Genomic DNA, 20,749 nt, shown 5'->3' with positions numbered 1-20,749 from the left:
TCTTCTCCTTCTGCCAAAGAAAGACTTCCTTGAAATAGGAGTTTGTTTCAATATTCTCGATTTGATAGGTCTTTACTTTTTCCACATTTGATAATTGCATCTCAAACATGTGAAGATCTTCAATATGGTGTAAATCATCGTGGAAACAAGGATCTTTTTGGGCCTTCTGCAGGCAGACTTGTTTTATTGCCTTTCTTTTAAATAGTCGATTCAATTAGTTTTTCTGAACTACATTGGATTCAGGAACATTGGCCAACTTAAGTGGTTCAGGTGATTTGAAAAGGTGTCACCATTTTGTTCGTGTTTTGGGCCCTTTTTAAAAAAACTATGATTTGGAGATGCCGGTGTTGGACTGGGGTTTACAAAGTTAAAAATCACACAACACCAGGTTATAGACCAACAGGTTTAATTGTAGACCAACAGTGATGCTCCTTCATCAGGTGGTAGTGGATGAAGGAGCTGTCCCCTGATGAAGGTGCGTCGCTCCGAAAGCTCGTGTACTTCCAATTAAACCTGTTGGTCTATAACCTGGTGTTGTGTGATTGTTAACTTAAAAAAACTAGTTTGATAGTCCACGTTTTATATAGAGTCATTGAGATGTACAGCACAGAAACAGACCCTTCGGTTCAACTCATCCATGCCGACCAGATATCCCAACCCAATCTAGTCCCACCTGCCAGCACCTGGCCCAAATCCATCCAAACCCTTCATATTCATATACCCATCCAAATGCCTCTTAAATATTGCAATTGTATTAGTCTCCACCACTTCCTCTGGCAGCTCATTCCATACACATACCACCCTCTGCGTGAAAAAGTTGTCCCTTAGGTCTCTTTTATATCTTTCTCCTCTCACCTTAAACCTGTGCCCTCTAGTTCTGGACTCCCCCACCCACAGAAAAGACTTTATGATTTTATAAACCTCTATAAGGTCATCCCTCAGCCTCTGACGCTCCAGGGGAAACAGCCCCAGCCTGTTCAACTATAGCTCAAATCCTCTGACCCTGGCAACATCCTTGTGAATCTTGTCTGAACCCTTTCAAGTTTCACAACATCGTTCTGATAAGAAGGAGACCAGAATTGCACGCAATATTCCAACAGTGGCCTAACCAATGTCCTGTACAGCCGCAACATGACCTCCCAACTCCTGTACTCCATACACTGACCAATAAAGGAAAGCATACCAAACACCTTCTTCACTATCCTATCTACCTGCAACTCTACTTTCAAGGAGCTATGAACCTGCACTCCAGGGTCTCTTTGTTCAGCAACACTCCCTAGGACCTTACCATTAAGTGTCTAAGTCCTGCTAAGATTTACTTTCCCAAAATGCATTATCTCATATTTATCTAAATTAAACTCCAGCAGCCACTCATCAGCCCATTGGCCCATCTGATCACAATCCCATTGTAAACTGAGGTAACCTCCTTCGCTGTCCACTACACCTCCAATTTTGGTGTCATCTGCAAACTTACTATCTATACCTCTTATGCCCACATCCAAATCATTTATATAAATGATGAAAAGTAATGAGCCCAGCGCTGATCCTTGTGGCACTCCCCTGGTCACAGGCCTCCAGTCTGAAAAACAACCCTCCCCTTCACCACCTTCTGACTTCTACATTTGAGCCAGTTCTGGATTCAAATGTTGAGTTCTCCCTGTATTCCATGAGATCTAACCTTGCTAACCAGTCTCCCATGGGGAACCTTGTCGAACGCCTTACTGGAGTCCACATAGATCACGTCTACCGCTCTGCCCTCATCAATCTTCTTTGTTACTTCTTCAAAAAACTCAATCAAGTTTGTAAGACATGATTTCCCACGCACAAAGCCATGTTGACTATCCCTAATCAGTCCTTGCCTTTCCAAATACATATCCATCCTGTCCCTCAGGATTCCCTCCAACAACTTGTCCATCACTGACGTCAGGTCCGCTGGTCTATAGTTGTGACATTATTCATATGCTGACCCCTAATAAGGTAAATCAGAAATGGTCTGCTTTGACTGGTTTTTAAGCAGACAATGTGAGTTTTACAATGTTTTCAATTATTGCCCGGGTGTCCCAGGCTCAGCAGTAAACATTGCCTAATTGTCTTTAAGAATGGTGGTGAACTGCATTTTTAACTTGCTGCAGTTCCCGGGTGAAGAGACACCCAAAGTGCTATTTGAAGAATGTTTGAAGACTTTGACCCAATAACAGTGAAGGCATGGCAATATAGTACTAATTCATCACAAATGGCATGAAAGAAGAAACTGCCCAAAACAGGAATGGAAGCAACAATCATAATAATTTTAAATAGAAGAATGAATACTTATAAAAGAAGTGTTCAAATGTGCATCGGACAAGAGGAAGAGGAGTGGAATAAGCACCTTAATCTTTGAGAATTGCCAAGTGGGTCTAAGTGGATGTATCTGATCCTTTAAAATTCTTTGATTTTGGCTTACTCCAAAATATGAAATTTTTTGATTTTCTTTAGTGTCATTTTATTCTCAAGAATTTTCAGCATTTTGCTATTCACTTTAACTAAAAATTGTGTACCAATGTTAGCAAGATTAAACATACAGACATATGTACAGATGTACATAAAATCTATGTTAGTGTATGTTATTACAAGTAGATGAGCACTATCATGCCTGTTTATGTATGAGTTATCTCTCAGTTGATTTGGTAAATTGGGTTTTGTAAGTGTTGATAATGAGGAAGGTTATCAAAGGTGCAGCAGCATATAGATCAACTGGAAAGTTGGGGAGAAATGGTTTAATCCAGACAAGTGTGAAATGATGCATTTTGGGAGGTCAAATGCAAGAGGAAAATTAACATTAGGAGCATTGATATATAGAGAGATCTTGGGGTCCAAGTCACAGCTGTCTGAAAATCACACACAAGTGGATTAGGTAGTAAAGAAGGCAATACAATATGCTTGTTTTCATCGGTCAAGGCATTAAATAGAAAAGTTGGCAAGTCATGTTGCAATTGCATTTAGTCAGGTTACATTTGGAGTATTGTGTACAGTTCAGGACACCATACTGTAGGGAGGTTATGGAGGCTTTGGAGAGCATGCAGAGGAGGTTTACCAGGATGTTGCCTGGATTGGAGTGTATCAGCTATAGGGAGCAGTTGGACAAGCTTCGATTCTTTTCAGTGGAGTGTCAGAGGCTGAGGGGTAACCTGTTTGAAGTACATAAAATGCTGAGTGGCATGGATAGGGTGGATATTTGGAGTCTCTTTTCAGGGTGGAAAGATCAAATGCTAGGAGGCATAGGGTTACAGTGAGAGGAGAAAACTTTAAAAGGGATGTGTGAGCAAAGTTTTGTTTTACACAGAGTGTGGTAGGTACCAGAAATGCACTGCTAGGGGAGGTGTTAGAAGCAGAAATGTGAGCAAAGTTTGAGTTCTTTCGACAGATAAACATTCAGGGAATAGAGGGATACAGAGCATGTGCAAACAGATGGGATTAGTTTAGATTAGTATTGTGGTCAGCACAGACATAGTGGGAAAAAGAGCCTGCTCCTGTGCTTATGCTGTGCTACTCTATGTCTATGTTCACATTTTTTTTTGCAAAAGGGGGTAGAGTATTCTTCAGTGTTTACATGTTTACTTGTAAAGGCACCATGGGTCAGATCAGCTTTCAAGAAGAGAACTCTAAGTTGAGGTGTATCCAGTTGCAGTTCCTGTTTCCAGAGAGCACACCCATCCTGCAGGTTTATTGTGTACTGTCAAAGGCCTTCCCTGGTCCAGGCTGATGAGGTAGGTGTCCAACATGTCTCACCGCATTGGTCATATACCTGAGTAGCATGAGGCTGTCTGAGATCCTCTGGATGGGTGCAGCACAGATCTGATCAGGGTGAATCACCAACTCCACAGTAGCTTGACCCATTGACCAGAGGCCTAGGTGAGAATGTTATACTCCATATCCAGCAGTGAGATGGGTTGTCAGTTTTGAATGTCTTCCCTCTTCTGCCTCCTGCTGGCAAATGAGGTGAGGATGCCTTTCCTTGTGCATTGGGACACCACTGATCACATCCTGCCAACTTGAGTACCTCCCTGCCAACTTTCTCTCACCTGCCTTCCAACTGATTTTCCAACTGTGTCAATAATTTGCCCTCAATTCTGTGGATTTCTATCTTAGTTTTTTTTAAATGTGGGACTTTCTCCAATGCCTTCTGGAAGTCCTGTAGGTCCTGGCTGATCAGATGCCACAGGTGAATATATCTCAATCTGAGGCAGAGAGTTCACCCCCAGAAGCCTGTGGGCTGAGGGAATTGTGTGTGTCTGCTGCTACCCCTCCCTGACCCTTTCTCATTTTTAATCCCATCTCCCCAGTTCTTGAAGCTTAAAATGTCGCCCAGTTGTGCTCCCAGTTGCCATGGTGACCAGCCTAAAGAAAACAAGCATTTAAACCTTCAAGAGTAAAATAAATACCGAGAGCATTATCAGAAAGAAAACAGTCTTGCAAATGTGGTTTAATATCCCGAGGCTCGTGTTGTTTTATTTTAATTGTTTTTCGTGCTTAACAAGTATTTTGCAATAGCAAAGATTGATCTACTGATAAAAATGTTTGCTTAGAGTTTGACTGAAAGATCTGGCTGGGAACCATAAGGTGCTACACTTACTTAGATGGGCGAACAAATTGTGCTAATGATGCACAGAAATGCAGCGAGACACATATAGTGTCTCAACCCTAAGTCCTGAGGCTGCAGCAACATCCGAGTTAATCCACCGCCCTCCCAGCGTTGTTTTAACAGGATACTCACTCTCGATTGCAACTCCGAGTCTGCAGCATCTCACCTTTCCGCTTCGCACGGTTTATCCCTCACTGAGTGGGCGCTGTAATTATAGTGGCCATCTCTCTCCACCTTCTCCAGAGGCTTCGGAACTTCCTGGATCCCAGCCGCCGCTTCTCATCTGGTGCGGTATAACCCACACTCAGCGGGTCAGAGCATGGTTTGTATTGTACTTCCCGGGGAGATGTGTGAGTGTCCCCTGTCATTGTGCGTGAGGGCTGGGGGGCGAAGAAACAAGAGCTTTCCCAGGGGCGCAGGGCTGGTGCAAGGGTGAGGGGCTGCAGTCCAAGAAGCTGTTACCAGTGTCTGACTGTCTCTCGCTGTAGCACATGGGAGGGGGCAGCTGGCTCTGCTGTCTTTGGAGCTCCCTCATCCCGACCCAGGTAGTATGTTCCCCCACCCCACTCTGGCAACATTACCGGGCCGGAATGAAGGGGCGTTTCATACTGCATTCAGGGATTATGGTAGAACACAGGGGAAAGTGTCCGTGTATATGACTGTCCTTTTATAATACAGAATAATTCCGTGTGTAATGAAGTGCTGGCAACGCGCCTCCTAAACGTTTTTTTTAAATATTAATTTCAGCCAATAATCAAAAGTGGAGGCAGTACCTCGACGGCAAATAGGATTTCTGTCAGTCTGCACATCATTTGTCTGGCCTTGTTTAAGATAGCGATCAGTAACTGATTAGTTCTACTCTGACGCTGCGCTTTATATGTGTCGGTTTAGTTAACAACTGAACCAGCACAATATTCATTTGGAATGCTTTAACCAAATTAAGAATTATTTCATACACACCGGCTCCAGTGTACCGATTTGTACTTGAGGAATGGATGGAAAATGGTTTAACTTCAGTGAAATAATGTGCATTCCCTCCCAGACTGGCGGGGCCAGGGGCACGGTGGCTCAGTGGTTAGCACTGCTCCCTCACAGCGCCAGAGGCCCGGGTTCAAGTCTGTGTCTGTGTCTGGCGTGGGTTTGTATGTGTTGGCTTAGTTAACAACTGAGGTTTCCTTCCCATAGTCCAACGGTGTAAATGGATGGGTTGCTCTTCGGAGGGTCGGTGTTTCCACACCGTAGGGAATCCAATCTAATCATCTTCATTTTCACCAGCAGCAATTGAGAACAACCATTTGGACTGAAGCCCCGCCTCATGTTTAGTAAAAGTGAAACAAAATGCTATTACATTGATAGCTCATAAATCATAATTTCTTCCAGAATATTTTAATCTGAATTACATCTCTGTGCCTGCCGATAACCTGGAAGTATGAGAATATAATTTGCAAATTGAGGGCTCTTGTGCAGTGGTATTGTCACTACCTCTGGGCCAAAAGGTCAGGATTGAAGTCCCACTTGATCCAAGGTGTGACATAACCTGTCTGGACTTGTTGACTAAAGATCTCGACGTCCTCCTTGTGAAATTCAAGACAGATCAAAGTGAAATGTGCCATTTGGTGCGATTGCAGATCACCTTGAAAATAACAATCAAAAGTGGGTAGAGGAGCAAAGGGATACGAATATCTACATCACTAAAACAGTGGCGTAGGTTAACAGGACTATGAGAAAGGGAGCCCAGAAATGGGTTCATTTCCAGAGGGAGGGAATTGTAAAGTAAGAAAGTGAGGCTAACGTTAAGGAGACTCTTGGTTAGGCCACAGTTGGAGAACCATGCACAACTCTAATCATTATATCTCAAGGAGATAGTGAGAAGGGTGTGCAATAAGGTGCACTTGGATGACACTGGAACTGAGGTTAGCCTGTTTGGTAAGAATATGTTGTTGAGAAGAAGTGATTGAGATGTGATTTAATCAAGATCTTGAGAAAGATGGAAGATTTTGATAGATTAGACACACAGCATGCTTCCACTACAGGGAGAGTTAAAGGCCAACAGTACAGGAGTCACCAAGAGATCTAACAGCGAAACCAGGAAGTACTCCTTTCTCCAGAGAGTGGCCAAAATGTGGAACCTTGTTGTCCAGCCACAGAGAGACTGGCTGTAGTACATAGTATGAGCCTAAAGGACCACAGGCATCTCTCGCCATTGGACAGAGATTGAGAGACAATTGGTTTTATATAGCTTGAGGATAACCATACCACAGACATGGGGTAGGGGAAGGAGACCGCCCAGCCCGTGTGGGAAGTGGTGCAGTGTTAGATGTATTTAAGCGGAAGCTAGCTATGAACATAGAGACTTTGTGGTGCAGAGAGTAATGTCACGGCTTCAAGCCGGAAGTTCCAGGTTTGAGTCTGCTCCACAATTTGGTGGCTGTGGAAGGTACATTCAAACAGCGGGCTGATGTTCACCTTGTAAATCTTAGATATCTATGGCAGGCAGTAAGAGTAGCAGAGTCCCCCAATCAGCTCAAGTCCCTCCTGGTCATGCTTCACCTGTTTCGAAACAGACTTAATCTATGTTTATTCTCCACCTTGCCCCCGCCCAAGAGTCTCTAAGATAAACACACGGGAAAATCACATAAAATCATGACAATGAAATGAGGAAGGATGGCGCAAGGTTGGAGTGGAACATAATGCATTTATCGGACTGAATTTATATTGAATGTTCTTTTATGCCAGTATTCAATATCTTAACAGCAATTCGGGCGTTGAAAATAAAAATCCTCATGTTGTCACTTTGAGGGGTTAATGGACTCAACTCCGATCATTGGGTACCGTGGCTCTGTCCTGCTGTGACACCAGTAGGTAGATGGTGGTTCCCAGTAATGCTGGGACCCGCAATGTTGCAGAGCTGCAGAATATAAGCAGAACATTCCGGGGAACGGCCCGTTTCCGTGCTGCTTGAATCTGTACACAGAATGAACGCTCATTTCAGTCCTGGTGGCTGATTGGGATTGAAGTTTGTTTTTCCATAAGCTCTGTCAGAATTTAACAGCGACAGCAGCAGCTCGAGGTTCACCTCTCCCTCGGTTTAATTAAAGCCAGTTCAAGCATGTACCGCGGCTCAGCCATTCCAGCTGTTTCCATGGCGACGGCATGAGCCTTTCATCCCACCTCAAGGATCACAACATGAATCAGCAAACAAGGTTCCCAAACTCACCCAGCAATCCAGTGGCGCAGGCAATTCTTAATACTGCCCTCCACTGGGACATACACACACACACTCTATGCAGATAGACCATATAGATATGTGCACATACATTTACACACAAACACATCCATAGACCCAGCTCTTAGACATATAGACAACCATACATACACTCACTCCCCATACACAAACGCCATACCGATATGTGCACATGCATTTAGACACACATCCATCCACAGGCCCAGCTGTCAGATAGATACAAAGCGTCCACACAAATACAGTCACGCACAGAGCAGCGTATATACATCTTTCCATGAACATTTTACATTCCCCTCCCCTTATTTTCCTGCCATCAATTAAACGCCGTTCATGTTTAATTCACCAATAGACAAGTTCATTTACTGGCCCATGCAGCAAAACAAATTATGGATTAGCAGATTTTCGTCAAAGTTTAAATACAAACACAATGATTTACAGCACACTGTATTTGTAGAACGGACACAATCTACAAGTTCTCTTTCCTCAGCTAGAAATCTAAGTGCTTCACTTCAGAGTTACAGAGGGATAGGTAATATCTAAACAGCTGACCCTATTGTTTATTTCCCCAGCAACTCTTCCCTGTCTTTAACTGTTAGACAACCCGCACAGCATTGAACATACGGTTTCTCCAGCAACTTCTGCGGGAATGAAATGTTCTTATTGAAGGAATTGTTCAGGTCGAGCGCTTCCATTGGAACTGCAGCCTGCTTTCCCAGTGGAACTGTGCGGCAGGGTGTTTGGACAGTGTTGTGTGACAGGCGGCGGTGCTTCTCTGGTTTTCTCAGGGAGATTTTGCCAAGCTTGCTCTCCTTTCTCTCTCTGATGTGATTCAGCTCAGCGTGTGAATCAGGGCAATCGCAACCTCCCAGGCACCCGCCCGTACCGGCACCCCCCAGCCTGACTCCATGCCTCCCCTGTCAAATGCAGCGAATGTTCAGCATCCCAGGATGGAGCCGGGGGTTCTCATCTTCCTGCTCTACGTGATGATCATTCACGAACTGGTTTGTGGCTGGATGGAATATCAAAGGCAAGCGTCCAAACCCAAGAAACAAGCCCGTCCCGTCTGGTCTTCCAGGTGAGTCTCTGTCAGGAAGAATGTTGTTTCCTCAACTAAACATCTGCCTTGAGTTAAATCAAACTCTAAATGTTTACTCGAAATATTCAGATTATTGAAGATCACTGAAGATGCAGAATCATTCTGACAGTAGAATTGTATGGCGCCAGCTGACAATTGTTTATGTTTTAGGAAAGCACTTACATTTTATATAGCTTTTGTAAAAGCCTCAAACTCCCAAAATGTTTTCATATTTATATCAGGCAAGGATTGATGAATAAGATTTGGTGCTCATTAGGATAGGGCTGGCAAAAATTCGGATGACGCCAAGTTTACATGGAGTAACATGGACCAGGAATGTATTCAATAACCTGAAGACACAGGGTCAAGGAGGGAAAATCTGGGTGTTGTTCCTGACTGAGAGACAGAGCCCCCCTCCCAATCTGAGTACAGCAGCCCCAATCGGTGCATCCTGTCCAGTCATGGTGCCCCCTTTCCCAGACTCTGACAGAAGTAACAAAAACCTGGATGAAGGTTTCAACAGAGAGTGAGTAGAATCAGGTGACATTACAAAGGCAGAAACAAGAGATCCTGGTGATGGTGCAGATGTGCAGCTGAAAGCCTTTCTCAAGGTCAAGCAATACACTGAGACTTCAAACAGTCTGGTTCAGACTCAGGTAGGTGCAGGAGAGGGGAAGATATATTGGTGATAGAGAGAGAGAAGGTTGTAGCAGTGACCAAAGACAATCGCTTCAACCTTCCCAATACTTCATTAGAGGAAATTTCTGCTCATCCAGTACAGAGCAAGCAGTCTGACAATTGCAAGACAGTGATAGGATTGAGAAAGGTGCTTGTGTTATAGGGTCAGGTACATGAAGAAATAGGTGTCATGTTTTCAACTGATGTAGCAAGGAATATGTTTTTCAGGAAAGTGCTCTGCAATCTAGGTCTGGGACAGCTACAAAGTCAACACCCATCAGTGAACAGGATCGAGTTAAAGAAGCAAAAGGGAAAGTGAACACACAAGTCGAACAATCAATAAATAAGGTTTATTAGCCATCATTACTAGGAAATTGAAGTATACGAGAAAGCCTTGCTGCAGTTACATAGAACCTTTGTGAGACCACACTTGAAGTACTGTGTACAATTCTGGTCTTCATATCCAGGGAAAGAACATACACGACTTACAAATGTTCATTAGATTGATTCCTGAGAAAAGAAGGCTACCCAATGAGTAGAAAATGAGTAGTTCTTCAATGTGTAGAATAATAAAAATCAATTTCTTTGAAAGGTAAAAATGTTTTGAGACTTTAACAAGATAGATGCTGAGAGATTGTTTCCCTGGCTGAAGAGGCCAGAACTAGAGGTAATGCTCTCAAGTAAGGGAGGGGTGCGTGTGAATGTTTAAGCTGAGATGAGGTGACATTTCACTCAGAAAGTTGTGAACACTTAGAATTCTCAATTCTGGTGTATTATAAATGTTTGATCATAAAGTAATTTGAAGACTGAGATGGATGGGTTTGTGGGCACAAAGGGAATCAAGGGTTATGGAGATGACATCAAAGTTAAACCATGATTTTATTGAATGAAAACACATGCTCAATAATCCTTATAGCCTATTTTCTAAATCCTACTTCTTATGTTTTTGGAGAAAATTGTGCAAATAGGAGAAGTTAAAACCATAGAAGGACATTTCAATAAGGGAAATAATTCTGAATTTATTTTATTGAGAGATAGGGAACCAACAGAGATGGGTGAGGAGAAAACAGAACAAATTGAGAAATAAATCTTGGTTGGTAGTTTATACAGGATATTGTTTGGGAGGCTGGTACGAAGTGTTTGGAGGTGATAAAGATGATAAGAGTTTCAGCAACAAAAGGCCCATGACAGAGGCAAAGACACAAATAGCCATAGGTTTTCGGAGGATGAAAAGAAACAGTCTGTTAATAGTAGGATGCAATGCTCAGCTCAAATAGTCAATGTGATCATTGTTGCACAAAGAACCTAGAGCAAAGTGATTTCTGGTGTCATTCAATGCAACTAAACTATTTTATATACTAAATAATTTCTAATATTAATGCTATCAGATAATAAATAAATAGTGGTTTACCAGAAAATTGAAAGAAATTGATTTTCAGACCTCTTTGTGCAGCCAATGCCCTCGAACTAAATATTCATATCTTGTGCTTATAAAATCTAGTATCCTCCCAAAGTATGTTCAATTACATGTTTCACCTTACATGGTGACAGTCTCAGTGGTTGGGCTATTTTGTAACTGACAGACTGGATAATTGCTGTGTTATTATTAAGACCTTTATAGGCATTCGTGAAATAAATCTCTATTGAAGTACCCACCATGAACCCAACAGCTGCCAGGCTTATTCATTAAAACTAATGCAGTGAAGTGTTCATGAAATACTCTCTGTCATTTGAGGTTTATTAACTCCATATACACATATATATAGCAACCCATGTTAGAAGCTACACTTAAAATACAACAGTGCAAGACTAGTTCGACCTAGAATGTGACAATAGAACAAGAGCCACAAATTCAAATTATTGAAAGGCACATTTAAAATGCATCTGTGTTTGTAACCAAAAGATGGTTAGCATTTGGTCAGCATTGGAAGCAAAACTATTAGAATGCTATCAGAAATGTTTCTTTTTAAGATGAATGAACTTGGATGGATAAATATCCTTCCTCATCCACAAGGTAACAATTTGAGCTCTACCAGAGCTCTTTTTATTCATAGTCACAAATGGTATCATTTCTATAAGTAAGCTTGTATTCCCCATGATGTAAAACCAATAACTCAGTGAACAAGATCTACCAGCAGACACACTTGGGGTCAAACAATGGGAAACAACAGAAGTCACTAACAAATTTGAACGGCCACAGGGAGAGTGGTCCTTGAACAAGTTTAGGACACGCCAAGACCCCTGTGCAGCTGATCTCCACAACTGGGATCTTAGTACAAGTCCTGATGCGCTGGTGAAGAAACACCAGAAATGTTGCACATTACTGAGGAGTGACCCCTCTACAGATTAAGTGGTGAGCGATCCATCTTTGACTCGACATATCAGGAGGCCACTTCTTGGCTCTCGTAATTTACTTACGCTAAATAAACAAATAAAGGATGAGTGGTGTGTCACAACTTCTACAATATACTCCTTTGATAATATACATGCCTGTAAGTATATGATACACATCACAAAACATATGCCTACAACATCCTTTTGATCTCTCACTTACTCACAAATCGCAGTGCCATCAGATCATAGGGTGAAAACACAACTGAATGCAATAACTTAAATTACATAAGAGCAACAAAAATCAGCAGAAGAATGTTAAATATAAACACAGCCTAAGGGGTCTTGTGGCACAGTAGTTGTGTCCCTATCTCTGAGCCAGGAGCCCTAGTTCAAGCCCTGCTCCAGAGGTGTGTCTCTGAACAGATTGATTAAAAAATCTCCAAAACATAGCCTATTGCTTGACTAGAGAATAACAATATGTTTCAGAATTGAGTAATTTCTGAGAATCTTTAAACAACGTCTTTTGATGATGGTGAAGGTCTGATAAAGATCTTCTCCACCAAGTTCTGTCTGCTGCAGTGACCTGTAAAAGTGGTTAAGTAGAGCACTGGAGACCCAGAAAAGCAACTATTGCTAATTCCTGCAACTAGCATTTCATTCTTTAGATCAGAGAAGATCTTTCTGGAAAAGGAAAATGCTTTGAGGGAATTATAAATTATCTTTGCAGTCACTAATAAATATAAATTATCTCTATTACTGAAACAAATTAGATATAATCTTGCTGTCTGGAATGTGTTTACTATGTCAGGATGAAAGTATTGACAATGTCTGAACAATGTCCAGGTGCTTAATAACTTTATAAAATGGGTGCTGCTCAGATCAGCACTTCCCTTTTATTACGTCCTTGCTGTGTTGATTATATTATGCCTTGCAGATTGCCATTTACTGGCTCTGCTCATTATTGCTGGCATGGGAGAATGCAAGTTAATGAATGTATTGTAGTCTGTATTGTACACTGACTGACAACTTCCTAAAGCTGTACCATGTTTATTATTGAGACCTCTTAGGGAACAGGTCTTTGTGAGTTGTTTTAAAGGAATTGCCAAGGCACGGTGGTTTAGTGGTTAGCACTGCTGCCTCACAGTGCCAGGGATCCGGATTCAATTCCAGCCTCAGGCGACTGTCTGTATGGTCTTTGCACATTCTCCCTGTGTCTGTGTGGGTTTCTTCTGGGTGCTCCAGTTTCTTCCCACAGTTCAAAGATGTACAGTTTAGGTGAATTGGCCATGCTAAATTGCTCTTAGTCTTCTGGGGTGCATTAGTCAGGGAAATCATAGAGTAATAGGGGTAGGGGAATGGGTCTGGGAGGGACACTGTTTGGAGGGTCAGTGTGGACTTGTTGCACCAAAATGTCCTGTTTCCACACTGTTGGAATTCTATGAAGTTATGTCCTTGCTGTCCTCCTAATATCCTTTTGGAGGTTCAAAAACTAGGGAAATTGAATTTTGCATGCCATATTATTTCATTGCCATGATAAAAAAAGCTCCTCTTTTCAAAAGTCTTTGTGTCTCAACCCTAACAATGCTCTAAGCTCAAAATTAGTGAGCTAACGTATTTATTTGATAATCCATAATGCCTTTCTTTTTCAGCAACATGTCTTTAGTGCTGAAATCATCTTGCCCCAATTTTATCAGCGCCATTGTCAGAAATAGCAGACTTTCAGAACACTATTTAAACCAAATCTGCCTAGATTACTGTTTTGTCTTTGCTTTATATGAAAGCCCTGTAAAAACACATCAACATTCCTGCAGTATGAATGATTCAAGCATTGAGATGATTGGAGTACATTGATAAGCAACATGTCTTTAATAATTAAATTAACTTTGTCTTTAATAATTGTCATTTTCCTCAATCTGGACTGAGTTGGGTGTAAGGGTTTTGTACTTTCATCAGCAAATATACATTCCTGTTCTTTTAGAAGTCTTCTCTAATTTTGTCATAACTGGAAACTGCTGTGTTGCCCAATTCTCTTGGGACATACTAATAATGGTCACTGAAAGTTAATTTCACTTTCAATTATGATTAAAATTACTAATTTACCACATTGTCTAGTTAAGAATATTCCCTAGTACATAAATATACCACACAGAAGGAAGTCATTCTCCTTTATTGTGTAAATTTGAAAAAGGTATTAATTAATTGAATTTGAACATTTAGCTTTGAGCTGTGGTACAGGAATTTTGACAGGCTAAACGGAAAGGCAATGATGTTAATGTTTCTTTAAGCAATAACATTGTAATTGCCAACTTAAGAATCACCACACTTCATTTTCTAATTTCTAATGTGAAGCATTTGAGCCTGACTTTGCTATGTTGTTCATTTATCTTGTTTTAGTTCTGTGAAATCTGGAAGTTTGACACACTCCAGATCTCTGAATCGTTATACGAAACGTGAGAAATTCCGAGATTGGAAGAAGTCAGGACGCATAGTCAGAAAAGCCTGAACACAAAATGCAAATCAGAACTGATTATCAACCTGGGAGTCTATCATGTTCTGAATGTGTGTGTGACTAAGTGATTCCAAGGAGCTGCCAATATCTGCCTTGGTGTGTTGATGCTATCTAACAACCTTACAGTGTCATGTCGTCTCTACAAAGGAAACACATCATGTGATAACAATAGGAATGTTAATGTGTACTTTATTTGTACAAGAAATCAACAACTTTGTGTTATTTATTGTAATTCTGTATGCTGTGATACGTTAATATATTATTACATATGACAGAGTTGGGGCCATTATCAGTAGTGTGATTTTTCCTCGCCATTGTTAAACAACAGTGCTTCTTACCACTTTCTGTCAGGAAGCCTTGTGTTCTCAGCACACGATATTTCCAGCATTGTGTTAATTTGGAGCATCCCGTTTGAACATGTGCAACACTGGAAAAGGGTAAGAGAAATATCAAAGCCTAAGGACACATAGGAATGATAAATTTGAAATAAAACTCTTACGGGACTGCTGACCTCCCATTTCACGCACTGGTAGTCCAGAGTTGAAATCTTGAATTCAGTTTATATGCTGCCATGCCAAATCAGTATTCAAATGCAGAGGAAGAAACAAGGTTCCTGCCTATGATTGGAATTCTATTTTACTCACATATCTTTAAGCAAGGGTGATTGACATCCATAAATATGTAGCATACATTAAGATTCACATCAAACATGTTTCCTGTTACTGGAATACATGTCAACTAGTCTTAAAGAACCACTGAAGGCAACCTTCCTGTCACAAACTACTATTAGAAAATGTCGAACCTTTAGTTCTGAATACATATTCAAATACTATTTATTGTTTTTAATAAATGCATGTTGTTTCTGTTGTAAAAGGTGCAAAAATGTTTTCATTAATTTACAAATAGTGAATATTAAAACATAGAAATCTAATGAGGCAGAGAAATTCACAGTAGCACTGGACTAAATATCAAATGATTTAGTCAATAATTTATATGAAAAATGTTGCCAAACCAATGCAAGATTCCAATGACTTCAGTGCTTTTTAAAGATGAAAAATGCTATGTCAGAAGAGTCTTGCATGATTTGTGAAAATGTCACAAAAAAAGCATCCAAACTTCTACTTTCCAATATATATCTATGATTCTGGATGTGTATTCATGTAATTATTAAAGATCTGTGTTCAATAATCTAGACTTCAATGTCTATTCTAATTTATATGGATTTAGTGCACAATATATTTGGCCAATTTATATTTCACTATTCATTGACTACATTTTCAGTCCTTGGTTGGAAGTAAATGGATCCAGATAATTAGCCATTCCTGATGAAGGGCTTTTGCCTGAAACGTCAATTTTCCTGCTCCTCAGATGCTGCCTGACCTGCTGTACTTTTCCAGCGCCACCCTCTTGACCCAGATAATTAGATCCAAAACAGCAAATCCTGCCTCCCAGTGATTTGAAGCGGCATTGGGATTTGTATGCTGGCAGGATGTAAAAATGTATAAGGTCAGAACGTTAGCCTGTAAGTGAGAAACTTATTATCTAGTGAAAGGGTGGGAAGCTTTTTTCGATTGTAGACATAGTGATCAGTGGATGTCTAGTCATGAAGTGGATCCTTTTAGTACCATAACATTAAATGGAAATGGCTCAGAGAACACCCAGATTGTGACATGCAGTGGCCTTTGAGTGTTTAAATGCTGCTGAGACCGCTCTGCAAGCACTGTGGCACCTCGAGGTGAGTAATTCTGTGGGGGTGTAGCAGGTGGATCCAGGCGGCTGTGATCTCACTTTCAGAGACCAAATGTGGAGATGAGACTGAACTACTTGGATTTGCACCTGAGCAGTGATGAGTTGTAACTCCTCCCACAGCAAGTCCAGGCCATTGTTCCCAAGGGAAGAAAAGTGCTGGATCAGAGGCAAGCAAAAAACAATGGTAATATCCCACACATTGGGTATATTGACAATAAATTAGCAATATTGGCATTTCTGAAGGAAGCATCTATCAAGGCTGGTGGCAGCAAAGTTAGATGCACTCCTTGCTAGTGCCCTGCCAATTGCTGTCACAGTGATTAGGGCACCGAATGTCTTTGCTTCTGAAAAGCAGCTGAACTCCCTCGTATCTCACAGTCAGCGGTTTATCACAGCATTTGGGAGGTGGTGGATGCCTTGGTTCAGAGGGATGCATCTACGTTCAGAGGGATTACCCTGAATTCACCGCCAATGAGCCACTGAGATTTGCCTCCATCACTGGACTCCCTCAGGTGCATGGTGTTGTCCAGGTCACCAAGTGGCCACCATGATCATTTGTGGACTGGAAATGATGCAACTCATCAATGTTCAACTAGTATGCAACCACCAGATGAGACTCCTGCAGCTATGTCCCATAATGGAATACAATTACAGTTCCCACAGTTGTTCACAAAGCTTGTGACAATGAAGAGGGGTGATGGTTGCAAGGTAAAGCTTATCTGGTGAAGAAGTGGGTGCTGATGTATAAACACACTCCTTAACACAAGTATGAAGATGTTACAACTGCTTCCTCCACTGAGCATAGCATTAAACTTTTCAAGATGTGCTTCTGCTGCCCTAGCTTGGGTTTGCCATAAGCAGGACCAGAGACAGAAATCACGGGCCATGGTGCTTCCAGGCCCCTTATACCCACACTTGCCTTCACTCTTAATTCCTCAACAGCTACTGTTGACTGTCTTTTCTATGTACTTGAGACTCTATAGAACAGAGGAATGCAGCATGTGTTTATTAGCTGATGCAGTCAAGCAGCATCAATAACTTCTACATTGGAGTTGAGTAAAGGTGTGTTTGGACTTGCAGAGAAGAATTATCAACCCTCCAAAACTGCAATGCACGAGGAAAACATCAATTTCCGAGATAACCTCAGTATTTGGCACAAGATGGCAGGCATAAGTTAGCAAAGGTTTCCACAAAATAAATGGCTCACATACAAGAAAATCACTAAACACCCCATTCATAGACTATTGAGGTCACAGTTTATGTGTTTCCTTTGCGTAATCCCACAGCTAGAATATTTTAACCAGATAGTCACTATTCTCTCCTTAGATCTCAATTCTAGATTTAAATTTAACAATTGACACATTGCTCATTTATAATTTTATGCATTTAGTAATTACAAATTTAAGCAGCCTTTAGCTAGAGATTCTACATTCATTTGCAAAGATTTCCTCAACTCAGCGATTTCAGGTTTTCCTGGATCTTTGTTGGCAACTTTAAATCTTTCTCTGTCTTTTGTGGCTCCCGTCTCTCCCTAGCCCCTTCTAATCTCCTTCCTTTTCTTCCTCCTTATTGCTTTCTGCTCCCTCCTTCCCCTTGCAATCTCTTCCTCTCCTTCACCCCTTTTTCAGCCTCCACCTTTCCCACCACTCTCTTAAGGCCAGGTTACAATGCTCTAGGCTTAGGCCATGGCTCAATACACAGTGCCCTTGAGCTTCTCCATCTTCAAACCCCTCTTAAACTGTCAGTACAATAATGGCAGCTGCCTCCTTGATAAATTGACTCCTTGTCATTGATGCACACGATTGAGTGTTCAACACATTCCCTGACCACAAAAGGGCTTGCTCATGTAAAATTGTATGCCATAACAGTGGGGTTGGGACCAAGAATTACACCCTATTGGGCCCACCCTGGAATAAAGGCAATTCATTTGATACTCAAGCACAATACAATATTTAGACTAGTTGATAGAACTCCAGAGAAGAACAATGATTTAGAATAGAATCAAAGGCTGCATTTTATCATTGGTTGGACAGTGTGAGTTCTGATATTCTCAGCTAAACCATTTGGTAAATCCAACGACTTTTCAGCTGGGCAGTAGGCAATCTGTTCAAGACCTGTATTAGATATCAACAGGCAAACAAAAGTGCATTGCCATCAGCTTGGGAATGTTGTACAAGATACTCATTTCAACCAGGAGAGGAGCAAATCAGGCGAGGACTTGAGGCAGGCAGCATTGTTGAGGGGAGCGGGAAAGCTAACGGCCCTGTAATTAAACAGTCAGCATCATTGCGAGGAGCGAGTGAGGCATGGACCCTCACAGAGAAGTGGACAAACCAGTGGCAGAGGGACTTCGTTCATAAACAAGAACAAGATTTCTCTAGTCCATATTTATGTAGGAGCAAGGGTAAAATAAGAGTAAAGGATCCATGCGCTATTTTGCTAAAGTATATCTGAGAAGCTGTGACCTGTGGATTACACACTCTGCACAATGTGAGACATCCTGGATGCTGCTGGCAATCTTGACGACTATGGTTTCAGGAGGTGTCTCCAGATGGAGCAAATCCAGCTCTGGGTTTCACAGCTTGAGCATCAGCAGGGCATTCAGAAGGCTGAATACTTCGTAGCTAGCTCGTTTCAAACCATGGTCATCCTCTAGTTTCAGGAAGTGCTGGCTGAGAAGGCAACCAGGCAGTGAGGAAACTGTCAAAACAATGGGAGACATTCAAGGAGGAAAGAGCAAGAGTAGAGAGGAAAGATGTTCTTCTAAAGTCAAAAGGCGATACCACGATTGGATAGCCATGGATGACAAGGGGTACAAAGGTTAGGATGAAGAAAAAATGAAAAGTTTTAAGGCAGACAGCGAAGGCTCAATACTGCAGAGTCCTTGGAGGAATATAAAAAGTGCAAAGTGAGAGGGTCTTAAAAAAGAAATTAGGAAAGCAATGAGAATGCATGTTACTGCATTGGTGGGTAGAATTGGTGGGTAGTCATTGGGCAGCACAGTGGCTCAGTGGTTCGCACTGCTGCCTCACAGCACCAGGGACCTGGGTTCAATTTCTGTCTCGGGTGACTGTCTGTGTGGAGTTCGCACATTCTCCCCGTGTGCTCCTCTGAGTTCTCTGGTTTCCTCCCACAATCCAAAGGTGTGTAGGTCAGGTGAATTGGCCATGCTAAATTGCCCATAGTGTTAGGTGTATTAGTCAGGGATAAATATAGGATAAGGGAATGGGTCTGGGTGGGTTATTCTTCGGAGGGTTGGTGTGGACCTATTGGGCTGAAGGGCCAGTTTCCATACTGTAGGGAATCTAATTCTAATAAAGAACAACCCAATGGGTTTTAAAAAATGTAATGTAAGACCAAACGATTAACTAGGGGAAACGTAGGGTCCACAGACGTAATCTTGTACAGACTGAGATATGCAGCACCACAATGTATACTTTGCATTGGTTTTCATAATAGAAAAGGACAATGCAGATATCGATATCAGGAATTTCAAGAAATTTTTAATTCCTCTTTGGAGTACCTGGCGACTGGAGAACTGCTGACGTTGTCCTATTATTTAAAAAAAAACAGGGAGTAAGGGAGTATGGGACGGCACGGTGGTTCAGTGGTTAACACTGCTGCCTCACAGCACCAGGGTCCCAGGTTCGATCCCAGCCTTGGGTGACTGTCTGTGTGGAGTTTACGCATTCTCACTGTGTCTGCGTGGGTTTCCTCCGGGTGCTCCGGTTTCCTCCCACAGTCCAAAGATGTGCAGGTCAGGTGAACTGGCCATGCTAAATTGCCCATAGGTTAGGTGCATTAGTCAGAGGGGAAAAGGGTCTGGCTGGGTTACTCTTCAGAGGGTCAGTGTGGACTTGTTGGGCCGAAGGGACTGATTCCACACTGTAGGTAATCTAATCTATAAGGGATTGAGCCAGTCAGTCTAAACTCAGTGGTGGGGAAATTATTAGAGAGAATTCTCAGTGATAGCATACACCTGCACTTGAAGATATTCTGATTAATCAGGGATAATCTACACAGATTTGTTAAAAGGAGGCTGTCTTTGACAAATTTGATTAACTTTTGTGAGGCAATAGCCAGCAGTGTTGATGAGGGGAATGCATTTGATTGTCTACAAAGACTTCAACGAGGCTTTTAATAAGATCCCTCATGCCAGATTGGTCAAGAAAGTCAGAGCCCATGGAATACAAGAGAAAGTGGCACATTGGATCCAAATTTAGTTGAGAGGTAGGAAGCAAAGTGTGATGGTAGAGGGCTGTTTCTGTGACAGTCTGTTTCCAGTGAGATCTCATGGGATGTGGTACTGGGCCCTTGCCTTTTGTGGTATACATGAATGACTTGTACTTAAGTGGAGCTGGTATAATCAAGAGGTTTGGGAATAACATGAAAATTAGTAGGTTTTTAAATAGTGAGGAAGACAGCTGTAAACTGCAGGAGGAAATCAAATAACTGGTTAGAGCAAAAGAGAAAATGCTGGAAAATCTCAGTAGGTCTGGCAGCATCTGTAAGGAGAGAAAAGAGCTGACATTTCAAGTC

At 41.8% G+C, this 20,749-nt stretch overlaps 2 long non-coding RNA genes across 2 annotated transcripts in view; one reads left to right on the top strand and one right to left on the bottom strand.

Moving 5' to 3' along the window:
• Positions 1–4,902, bottom strand: part of LOC140469221 (uncharacterized) — a 31,718-nt gene extending 26,816 nt beyond the window's left edge. The window contains exon 1 of the long non-coding RNA XR_011956022.1: positions 4,788–4,902. This is a non-coding gene — a long non-coding RNA (uncharacterized lncRNA). The remainder of the gene's footprint in view (positions 1–4,787) is intronic.
• LOC140469220 (uncharacterized) lies at positions 4,836–15,655 on the top strand. The gene is made up of 3 exons (XR_011956021.1): positions 4,836–4,943; positions 8,699–8,940; positions 14,347–15,655. It is a non-coding gene; the product is annotated as an uncharacterized lncRNA (long non-coding RNA).
• The last annotated feature ends 5,094 nt before the right edge of the window (positions 15,656–20,749 follow it).

Source organism: Chiloscyllium punctatum, chromosome 49, assembly GCF_047496795.1.
Source record: "Chiloscyllium punctatum isolate Juve2018m chromosome 49, sChiPun1.3, whole genome shotgun sequence".
Classification (NCBI taxonomy): Eukaryota; Metazoa; Chordata; class Chondrichthyes; order Orectolobiformes; family Hemiscylliidae; genus Chiloscyllium; species Chiloscyllium punctatum.
The sequence above is the reverse complement of the archived record's forward strand: the minus strand, read 5'-3'. Positions and strand labels throughout refer to the sequence as shown.